The following is a 12021-nucleotide window of genomic DNA, read 5'->3' on the forward strand; positions in this document are numbered from 1 at the left end:
CTGTGAATTCCAGTCCAGCCTGGTCTACACGGTAACTTCTACCTAACAGTTTGGCCATGTATCCAGGGGCAGAATGCTTTTCTTGAACTATTAAGAAAAGAGGATTGCAGACAGTTTTCTGATGTAGATGAGTTATCATAATTATTCACAAGACTTTCTAATATTATCCTATACTACAATTAATGCCTTTTAATTTTGTTTCATTTCCCTCTCTTTCTTTCTTTTCCTGCAAAACAGGGTTTCTCTGTGTAGCCCTGGCTGTCCTTAAACTCACTCTGTAAACCAGGCTGGCAAAGAACTCCAAGATCTACCTGCCTCTGCCTCTGAAGTGCTCGGATTAAAGGTGTGTGCCACCACTAAATGCTGGTTTATAATGCCCTGGCTAACTGTGAAAATCCTGTGACCTGATTCCTTCAAATGCATACTGTGATTTTCCAGGCTCGATTTGCACAATTAAGTATTCAAAACAAGAAGACACATTTTTTTCTTTTTCTTGTCTCACCTGCCTTCCTTCCTTCCTTTTTCCCCTCCTTTCCTCCTTCCTGTCCTTCCTTCTTCCTTCCCCTTGTTTTTCTTATTGTTGTATTTATATTTAAGTTTTTGGAGACAAGGTCTCACAACGAAGCTGTGGTAGTCCTGAAACTCACTGTGTAGACCTGGTTGGCCTACAAGTAACTCACTGAGATCCACCTGCCTTTGTGTCCTGAGTGCTGAGATAAGAGATGAGTGTCGCCAAGCCTGGCAGCACAGAGCTTTTCACAGTGCTGTATTTACATCACTGAGTGCATACACAATTTTAGATGGACAATTAATGGTGGATAAAACGTTGACTTTTAAAAGTTAATGTTTACATCCATACCTGTGGAACTCACAACAAATTGTACTCTCAATTAAATTTGCAGGTGTTCCTTTAATGACTAATACCTAAAAACTCTCGGGGAATCCAAGTCCCTAGGTCCATATGCCACTCTCTTGAACAGGGAAGTGGTAGAATACGGAAGTTAGCATAGATGATTATAAATTTCAAGAGCTTTGGCCTTTCCACCATAGCAAATAGAACGGCGTTTGCAAATATCAACAGACAAATTTAAATGTTCTACTAGATAATTCTTAGGAGACTATCTGGAGGCTAGACGGTCAATTAAAAATCGCATTATCCAGTTAATATTATTGAAAATTTAGCGAAGAGGGTAAGACATCCACAGAACAATTTTGAGAGCTGTATTCCTTATGAGTAGTGTAGACTCTGATCATACTCTGCTCTGCTCCCGCCCGTTCTCCAGCCCCAGTTACTCTGACCTGGGGGTTCCAGGGCCGCTGGGCTGGGGTTCCCGTCGCTGAGTTGCTGACTCTCCCAGGATACCCCTCCTGGTACCAGTGACTTAGGGGAGTTCACGGGTCCTCCGAGACACGGGCTGTGTACTTTGCACACAAGTCTGCACCGTGCGTCTCCCCACCGTGCAGGCCCTGGGTCGGAAAATGACACTTCTGACTCTGACTCTATAGTCTCAATTTCTTAAGCTCACACACTTTGCATCCCAGCACCCGTGCTCGTCACTCCTCTACACCCGCCTACTCCACACCCTTCCTTTACACCTATCCAATGTGTAGCATCCTCCCATCCTCTGTTTCCGGGTGAGTGGCCCCGCCCCACGGGAATCGGTCCCTCCCACTCGGTCTAAGGCTTCCTTCCTCGCAGCTCCAGATGTCAGGCTGACCTGCACTCCCTAAGCACAGTCTCCCCACGTGTTTGATGCCAGCTAGACCAGAACTGGAGCTGACAGATCGCAGCACCCCTGTATCTGACCCCCATAATGAGTTCTGAACTCATTATGTAAAGTAGGCAGCCTAACACTCACATTGGACTATCAGCCTCTGGGTTGTATAATGTATACCGAAGAGCAACAGGGCTCAATTCAGATGCCAGAGCGCCATCTATTAAAACACAAACGTGAGAAGCCAAAGCCATATTTTGATTTGGGGAGAGACCTTTCAGGAATGTGGAACATAGTCTCTGTCTCAAAATAAAGAAAACTCCTACCTAAAGAACAGCTTTCCCTGTATCAGTAACACATTGCAAACTCCAGAGGTGGAAGGCACTGAAAAGTCATACCCACTTATGGTGTCTATGATCCACATCAATGGTCTCAGTTACTTTTGCAGAATTTTAGTTTAGTATAAACTGAGGTATTTTCTAAGAGTGAAACTTCATTAAAAGCTTTCTCAAGTTTCTTAACTTTATGTTTTTATTACTTACACTGTTGTGATTTTTAAGCAGACCTCTGGGGAGTTAACATTTTCTTACACTATAATTGCACGGATAGTCAGAAAAACAGGGTGACAGTATTCTAGGAAGCTGAAACAAATAATCGAGAAAACAGTAATCAGCTTTAGGATGCAGCTCAGTAATTGATTATATTCAGGGTATATGTTTCTATTTTAAATATTTTATCTCGGAAATTGATGAAGAAGAGTTTAACGCAACTCAGATTCACAATACTTGTGTACTAGTGACCCAGGCTTTGTAGTAGTAAAGGCTCTGATAGGGAAGGGAGGTATGGGATGTGGAAGAGTCAGAGGGTGGACCAGGAGGGGGATAAACTCTGAAGTCTAAAAATTTTTTAAATAAAATTAGAAAATTAAAGGCTCTGTTTAAAGCATCAAAGTCTTTTTTTCTTTCTAACACACACACACACACACACACACACACACACAGAGAGAGAGAGAGAGAGAGAGAGAGAGAGAGAGAGAGAGAGAGAGAGAGAACCACTAGATTCTTCCAAAGTTACTGATGTAAAGCAAATAGACAGGGAAAAGCCCACAAGGCTTCAATCCTTACAAAGTGTGGACAGCCTTGAAAACATATACAATTAGCATGATATAGATAGAGTAGGTCATATTTAGGACTATATAAGTATACCAATTATATATACATTATACATATACATATACATCATATATACATATATATACATACATAGCAAATAATTAAATGAGAAGACTTGAATTTAAAAGAGAGCAGGGAAGACTATATGTAAGGATTTGCAAAAGGAAAGAGAAAAGCAGCATGTTAAAATTACACCATTATCTCAAAAATTTAAAAGCACAAAAAAGCAGAATAACAATAACAACAGCAAAACAAACGAAGGAACAACAGCAACAAACCCAAAGAAAAACTCAAACAAACTAAGAAGTTTTTAAACCTATCAGTGAAATGCAGACAAGGATTATTATAAGCTACCATTCTGCCCTAGCTACATCATGAATAGAATGGTAACTACTGTTGGTATTTAAATGGGGGAAGGAGTTCAAATTCTGCTGTGGGAATGAGGACTAGAAAGTCTATTTTGAAAATCATTGTATATGTTCTCACAAAAAGAAAAAAAGGCTTGGAGGTTGGTCCTGGTGCTTTTATTCAATCTGAAATCTGTGTATCCAAACACTGAAAGTCCTTGTCCTCAATTGGTTTTTGATCAACAAATACAGATGCCAATGGCCAAAGGCTGGCTATGGGGCAGGACCCTTAGAGTTGCACAGGCTAGGATGCAAGGCTGGGAAGAAAAAAGATCGCCATGATGCAGCAGGAGATGGATCAGATCTAGAGCTGCAGGAAAGAGAAATAGCCAATGAGCCATGTAAGAATTTGGGTAAGTGTCCACTGGCCACTTCCCTGATTGGGCCTGGGGTAGAAGGGAAAGGTTTAGGAGTGCCCAGTCTTTTTGAGGTCCAAGGCATTTTAGAATTAACTGGTGTGCATGCGTGTGTGCATGTGTGCGTTTTCCATTCACTAATCCAGATAGCTCCTGGGCAGGAGGGCACATGTCGTTTGATAGGAGCCAAAGTGGTGTAGCCCAAACTCACCACTACAAGAAAAAAAAAAAAAAAAAAGAAAGAAAGAAAAAAAAGAAAGAAAGGAAGGAAGGAAGGAAGGAAGGAAGGAAGGGGAAAAGAAAGAAAGAAAGAAAGAAAGAAAGAAAGAAAGAAAGAAAGAAAGAAAGAAAGAAAGAAAGAGAGAGAGAAATATCAAAAAAATCTGGGTGACCCAGTTATAGACCTGCATATGTCATTATTCCTCTGGGAAAAAAGACACATATCTACTTATTCCAGACAAGGAACCAATGAAAAATTAATATTCTGAACCAACGAACTGCAACTTGTTAAACAAACCTGGTTTGTTTTGTTTTGTTTTTTTAAAGAGGTGTTTTGTCTGCATAAGTGTCTTTGAACTATGTGTGTTCCTGGTGCTCACAGAAGCCAGAAGAGGGCATTGGATGGCCTGACAGTGAGGTTACATATTGAGTGCAAATATGAGTGTGCTGGGAACTCAAAGTGAGTCTGTGAAAGAGCAGAGCTCTCAACCACTGAGACATCTCTAATTCTTGGTGAGTTTAAATGGGATGAGTTACAAGAGTGTGGAGAAGGATCTACTGATAAAAGAATGAAGGACTGAATGTTGACAGCTGCATCACCTGGTGAGGGCGATAGCTAATGAAGCTGCAAACCTGGAGATCACTGCACAGCTTGCAGGTAGCTCACCCAAGAAGGGAAGTCTTTCAAGCCACTCACTACTTCCAACAAACAGCTTATCTTGTCTCCTCTGGTCCAGGCAGACTACTTGACTGGTGATTACTTCATGGCTGGTCTGAGCATCTTCTAGGAAGTTCATTTTGTCTGACAATGTCAGAATCCTTACTGATTATATATGCTTGAGGCCGAAGCACAGTAGAGAATTTTCCAGTTTCTGGGACTTCCCGAAGCTATATATTTCTGAGCTTCTGGTGATTCTCTGTAGGATTGAAAGTATCACCTGCCATTAGAGCATCCTGTTGCTTTACCTCTCCTTTAACATCCTATGTTTTAAGGAGCTTCCTCCAAGTTGGAGAGTGTAATCATAGAGGAAACTGATACACAACATCCTCTCTTGGGCATGACCTCCAAGGACTCTCCATCTTTACCCAGGAGTACTTGCCCATCATGTTCATTGCATCTTTATTCACAGTACCTAGGCAATGAAATCAATTCAGATATCTATCAACTGACACATGTGAAAATGAAAATGTAATACTCATCTATAAAGATATGTTATTCATCTATACATAAAAATTAAAGTTTGGGGGTTGGGGATTTAGCTCAGTGGTAGAGTGCTTGCCTAGCAAGCGCAAGGCCCTGGGTTTGGTCCCCAGCTCTGAAAAAAAAAAATTAAAGTTTGTATATATGGTGTCTTCTTAGGAATTCCTGCTCATGGAGGTACCCCAAACAAGACAGGCCATTCCTAGAGCTCTTGCATGACCATCCTATGCACATGGTGTTTACTGAAGACAGTTTGGTTACAAGATAGACAGAGAGCAATTGTGAACTTAACAGAAAACTCTCCCAACTGACTAACTTTTGTAGCACTGCAAGGTCTTCTGCAGACTTCTGGAAGTGAAATGATGTCATGATCTTACATACCCCTGGACCATGCATCCTACAGTATGAAAGTACTAGCCAAGATGTGCGCACTGATGCAATACTGGCATTATTGTATATAAGCATAATTGACTTCTCTTTTGAATGGATTTGAGGCCTGATCCATGGAGAAATTCATACAGTGATAAATCCAAGCCTTTCAGTTTGTGCCACTCTCTAGCATTGTGAAGGACAACTACTCTTACAGTAGGAGGTGGGTAATACAGAGGCCCATACTGTTTAGAAAGTACTAAGAATAAGTAACTGTGTAAGACTTGGCCAATTATGATTTCATCATGGCTGATGAAGGGTTCCAGAGTCAGCATTAACTCCATGAAGTTCTAATGACTGTTAGTGGCAGCTATTTTATTTAATTTTAGAATGTAGAGCAAAACTTCCCCATCAGTACCTCAAAAGGAATTCCTACATGTCTACCAGGATTGCCTTTCAATATTTCTTTCTTTCTTCCTTTCTTTCTTCCTTTCTTTCTTTCTTTTTCTTTCTTTCTTTCTTTCCTTCTTTCTTTCTTTCTTTCTTCCTTCCTTCCTTCCTTCTTTTCTTTTCCTTCTTTTCTTCCTTCCCTCCTCCTCCTCTTCTTCTAACTTTCTTTACCTTTTTTTCTTTTATCCTCTTCTTTTCTCTTTTCTTTTCTTTTCTTTTTTTAAGACTGGGGTTTCCCTGTTTAACCCTGACTAACATGGAATTTGTCAACAAGGCTAGCATCAAACTCAAAGGAATGCACCTACCTCTTTGTCCAGATGATTAGAATGAAAGGCATACATCACTATATCCTAAGCCTTTGAGGATTTCTAAGCTGTATGTCAGCATATCAGTGACGGAACATGCAAAATCTGTCTCTTTACACCTAGTCTCCTTTTTTGTATTTGTAAAGACTTACTTTAGTATGAATATTTTGAAGGTGAATGAAAGATGAGAACTTATTACAACATTTTCTTTGATGATGAATTTTCTTTTATGTTTGCAATTTCAGCACTACTTTGTAAAGCATTTGTTAAATACAATAATTTTGGGAGGGGTTGTAATTTCCAATGAACACCAAGCCATGGTTATTATATATAATATACTGTCACATGGTTTCTCAGAGGTATGGACTTTGTGTTGTAGAGCAGAATTAGAGTCCTCATATTTTTTTTTTACATTTTTATGTTGCTGCAGAATCTATGTAGTCCTGGCAGTCCTGGAACTCCAATGTAGGCCAGGATGGACCTGGATTCACAGTGATCTTCTTGGCTATGTATCCATACATGATTAAAGGCACATACCATCTTGTCTGGCATTATTATGAGTGGTTGGATATTGAATAAGCTAAATGTTTTTCTTTCAGTTTTTCCCAGGGATAGAAGATAAGGCTCCGTGGTAAAGAGCAATTTTTGCTCTTTTAAAGAACTGGGGTTCAATTTCCAACATATAGAAAGGGATACATAACTGTCTATAGTGCCAACTTCAGGGGACCTGATGCACACTCTTTGTGTCTACCTACACCAGGCATACATGATGTACTTGCAGGCCAGGCACTCATACATATTAAAGAAAATGAAAAGCTTTTCCCAAAGTTATATTTACAGATTTTTATTTTAATATAAACTTTCTTACTTTTTTAAGATTTAAATCTTTAGTATAAGCATTCACAAGCTAGTTATCCTCATTTTTCTATTACTTACATTGTGATTTGTAAGCAGGTTATGCCAGACAATGGGTATAACATGTTACAATGGATAGAATGATATGTTTTTCTCCAGTATGAACTTTCTGATATCTTCTAGGGTTTGAAAGGTAGATAATGGAACCATCAGTTTTTTTTTATTTGTAAGATTTCTCCCCAATATGAATTTTTATGTCCTCTAAGAGTTAGTGCTTAGTAAAAGATTTGTCACATCCCATACATCTATAAGACCTCTCACAAGTATGAACTTTCTGATGTGTTCAAAGATTTGAGGCCTGAGTAAAAGATTTGTCACATTTCCTACATTTATAAGGCTTATCTCTCCAGTATAATTTTCTGCTGTTCTCTAAGAAGTAAGTGCTTAGTAAAAGATTTGACATATTTCATACATCTGCAAGGTCTCTCACCAGTATAAACTCTGATGTGATTGAAGATTTAAAGCCTGCGTATAGGATTTATCACATTCCATACATTTGCAAGGTTTCTTCTCATTATGTATTTTCTGATGCATTGAAGAGTTGATCACTTAGTAAAAGACTTGCCACATTCCTTACATATGTAAGGTCTCTCTCCAATATGAACTCTGCATATGTTCTAATAAGGTAAAGCTGGGTAGAGGGTTTGTTACATTCTCTAAATCTGTAGGGTTTCTCTTCAGTATGAACACTATGATGTCTTTGAAGATGTGATCACTTGGTAAAACATTTGTCACATTCCCTACATTTGTAGGGTTTCTCTCAAGTATGAATTTTCTGGTGAGTTTTAAGAGTTGAGTTTATAGTAAAGGATTTATCACATACCTCACATTTGTAAGGCTTCCCACCCATGTGGATTCTGTGATGCCTTTTAAGATGTGATAATTCAAAAAAGGACTTGTCACATTCTTTGCATTCATGATATATCTCAGGAGAATGAATTTTCTGATGCCATCTTAATGAAGTACAGTGGGCAAAGGATCTGTCACACTCCTTACTTTTGTAAGACTTCTCTCCAGTATGCCTTTTCTGATGGCTCTTAAGTCCTGACAACTGATGACTTTGCACATTCTGTGCATTTGTAAAGTGTCTCTCCAGTATTAAGTCTTTGATGTGTTTTAAGATTTGTGCACTTGTTAAAGGATTTGTCATAAACATTGCACTTGCAGGATTTCTCTCCAGTATGAATTCTCTGATGTATACTGAGGCTTGAGGTGGTACTGAAGTATTTCCTGCAGTGCCCACACTGATATGGTTTCTCTCCAATGTATATTATTTGTTGCATGAGACTGTATGTAGAACTGAAATCATCATCATATTCTTCCTGTCTCTGCTCCTTCTTTGCAGGGTAGCATCTTTGATCTTGACAAATTTTGGAACACAAATATAAAGATTTCATTCAATACATAGAATTGGAACATTCTTCTCCAGTGTGCATGCTTTTATGTCCATCTAGATTTGACGAGTCAATAGAGACATCCCTGTCATTAAAGCATGTATAGTTATTAGATGTTTCTGTAGTGTCACTTGTTTTATAAGGTGCACAGTTGAAGGGATCATGAAGCATTGCACCAAGCTCATTACATTGACAAGACTCTTTTTCAGTTTTCACGTGTTGAATAGTATTGCATACAGAAGTAGGTACAATTCAGATTAATGGGGCTTGCTCCCAGATTACATACATGACAAATTACTAAGCTCTCTTTTAAGATAATTCAGTCTGCAACTATTTAGAAAAGAGCTCCCAGCAGCTAACACTTTTCATTCATTATAACTGTACAGATTTTCACTAAAACAGCATGCCAGCCTTCAAGGTCAGTGATTTCTAATACATATCTGATCTTTATTGAAAGTGTCTAACTTGGCACAAGATGGAACAAATAAGGGAGTGTAATTAGTTAGATTTGTGATGAAGTTCACACAGTGATTATATTTAGAACACACTTCCCTATTTTAAATACTGTTCCTCAGAAATGGAAGAAGATTTTAATTCAATCCAGGCTCACAATGTTTGCACTTCTTAATATATAGCAATGAAGATTACTGTTTTGGAAGCCTATTTCCTTTCAAGCTTGAAGGCTTAATGAAAAGCATCAAAATTTTTTAATCTACCAAACAGCATTAGATTCTTCAAGAGGAATAGATACAAAGCAAATATTATGCTTTATATTCAAGGCTTTATACCACTAGAGGCAGGGTTTTCACAAGCAGCTATTGCTTATATCTTTTCCTACATTATATGTGCTGTACATACTGCTCTGTTTCCTAACTTTCCATATATGGCTATTCTCAAAACTACTCCGTACACCAGCTCTTAAGATTATTTTTAAAAAGGATGTCTATGTATCCTTATGAAGACATACAAGCAAGGAAAGCAATTACAGAATAATCCTTTCATGAACTCACATTAACCTTATAGTTTATAAAGTTATTCCAATCTGATCCCAGCATTGTCGAGTAAAATGACAGGTTGTACTAGTATTAAGATCCCATAATGTAGGTTTAATTAATCACAATACCTTCTAAGAGTTACAGCAGGCAGGATGCATCGTGAGGACAAGAGACTGTAGTAAGTGCAATGATCAGGAATCCTTGCAAGGAGAATTGAATACAGCAAAAGCAATTTCAGTTTTTTGCTTTCTCTTTCACTCGAATCCTTCACTATTGTCCTGCTCATTCACTTGCACTCCCTGGTCTCAGTTACTACATTTTCTCCACCTTCCACAGCAATGTCATTTGCTCCAGACAAATGACCAGGCATACAGCATACAATAAACCAGTGAGGCAATAATTCTGTGAGTCAGTCCACAATCTATGATAGAATTCTTAGAAACAGTACAGATGTCTAAGACAGTACTGTGCTCAATACATGATAAGAACAAAGTAGAAGAATCTAGGAATGAATTCCCAATTACTATTTCCAGTCAGCATCTCTAGCATATTCTGGGAGAATTTTCAGTTTACATCTTAAGTTTATTGTATAACTGAAACAATGTCAATTGCAATGATGGTTATGGAGCTTGAGGATATGGTTGGAAAGAATATGTGTGACTGAATTTCTGAATGCAACCTTGAATCAAAATCAATGGTATATGACAACTCTAAATGGAAAATGAAAAAGAAAAACCTAAATACTATGAAAATGTTGTTTTTCCTTGCTTATTCTTCGTAAACTTCACATCATGCATCCCAAATTCCACACATTTCCTGGTCCTTCCATATCTGCCTGCCACCTTTGTAACCTTCCCCACAAAAGAAAATAAAAAATTAAAATTAAGAAAAAATTTGGCTATCCTTCAGGGCAAGAACCTGGTATTATATCAACTGCAGCCTTTTCTCACACCTGCAACTATGTTCCTGCACCAGTGCTGCTGTGCATGTTCTAGTTCACTCCTCCATCATATATTTGTCACAGTAGCATTGGAAGCTGTGGTACATTGCACTGTACACTCTTCTGACCAAAGAGCTTTCCTTGCAAATGTTTGTTCCAATGAGTTATTGGTCTGGTTCTAGGCTTCTGGCTTCTTTTACACCACCAATACTGGACCCTCGAGAAGACAATTCTTGGATATCCTGCTCTTGCCATAAATCATGAATATTCTGTTGCTTTGGTTCAGAAGGAGAGGCACCTTCATGTAATCCAGCAGTGATCAGATAGGGTAGATGTTATGGTGGCTAAATAAAAGTCCTAGAACTGGTCCCAGATGGAAGCTGAGCTGGTTTGCCTACTAGCTCTCCTACAACCATGCAATCAGGCCCAGCTGTCCCATGCTGCCTAGATGAGGGGATAGTCCAGCTCTCCCATCCCAAATCACACCTTGTACCACCATGTGGTGGCTGATGAGAGGCAGAATCACCTCACACATCAACATGACCTCAGGCAACAGCCTAGACCACAGATACCCCCATGGCCTTTTGGGCAACATGGGACAGAGACATCTACACAGACCATGGTGCCAGTAGATCCAAGGACCAAGACATGGCCCTAGGCTGTGGCGACATGGTCTGGACATCACCATGGCCTCAGAGGGTAGCACGGGCCTCTCATATGTGGCTATTTTTCACTGTGCTTGAGTTTTCGGTTCCAGTACTTCTTCATAGAACACAAACCACTATGCTTCTCTCTGTCTCCAGTCTCTCCACCATATACGTGATCAAAGTAGTAGCACCTTCTGGCTGTCTTCTGCTAGAATGGACAGGTGAACCTCTTGAAAAAAAATTTTTTCACTACCAAACTTTGCCTAGTCTTCTGTTTTTATCTCCATGACAGCTTAATAGTGAGGTTTCAACCTATAAGGTCGGTACTTACAATGAATGAGTTAGGAATTGTATAAGAAAAATGTCTTTACCAAGAGACACTGCTGTAATTCTCCAGCATCACATCTATGTAAAAAATCCTTTGAGCCCAGCCCAGGCATTTCCACTCCTCCTGGGAGAAGCACACAAAAACATCCCAGAATGTCAACAGACCCTGAAATAAAAATTGCAGTTTGACTTCGTGCTACAGGGTAGAATGAATTTTTTAGATATAAGGAAACAGGGTGCATATAATTGAAGACAATTATTATCAAAAGCATCAAAAAATTAAAAAATAAATAAAAGCATGATTTTCAATATGGTTACATTCTAGAATGAATGTTCTAACTCTGTGAAAACAGGAGAATACAACAGTTTTACAAACAATTACACATGAAACAGGACACACATTTAAGGTCTGGACACGGTCATCTATCTGTTATAGATGGTATTTTTATGTCCCAACGGATCACAGTATACATATCTCAGACAATTCTTGATAAGGACATGTGTTCTTAATATTTTTGCTAAAGATCATGCTAAAATACAGATGCTGAATAATTCTATCTGTATTTGGTCTTATATAACTCTATTCTAACAGGCTCAGGTATAAGTTTT

General features: G+C 38.8%; 1 pseudogene; it reads right to left on the bottom strand.

The window, feature by feature from the left end:
- Positions 1-7317: 7317 nt before the first annotated feature.
- Positions 7318-8737, bottom strand: LOC116893479 (annotated as a pseudogene).
- Positions 8738-12021: the final 3284 nt, after the last annotated feature.

This window comes from Rattus rattus, chromosome 2, assembly GCF_011064425.1.
Source record: "Rattus rattus isolate New Zealand chromosome 2, Rrattus_CSIRO_v1, whole genome shotgun sequence".
NCBI classification, from domain to species: Eukaryota; Metazoa; Chordata; class Mammalia; order Rodentia; family Muridae; genus Rattus; species Rattus rattus.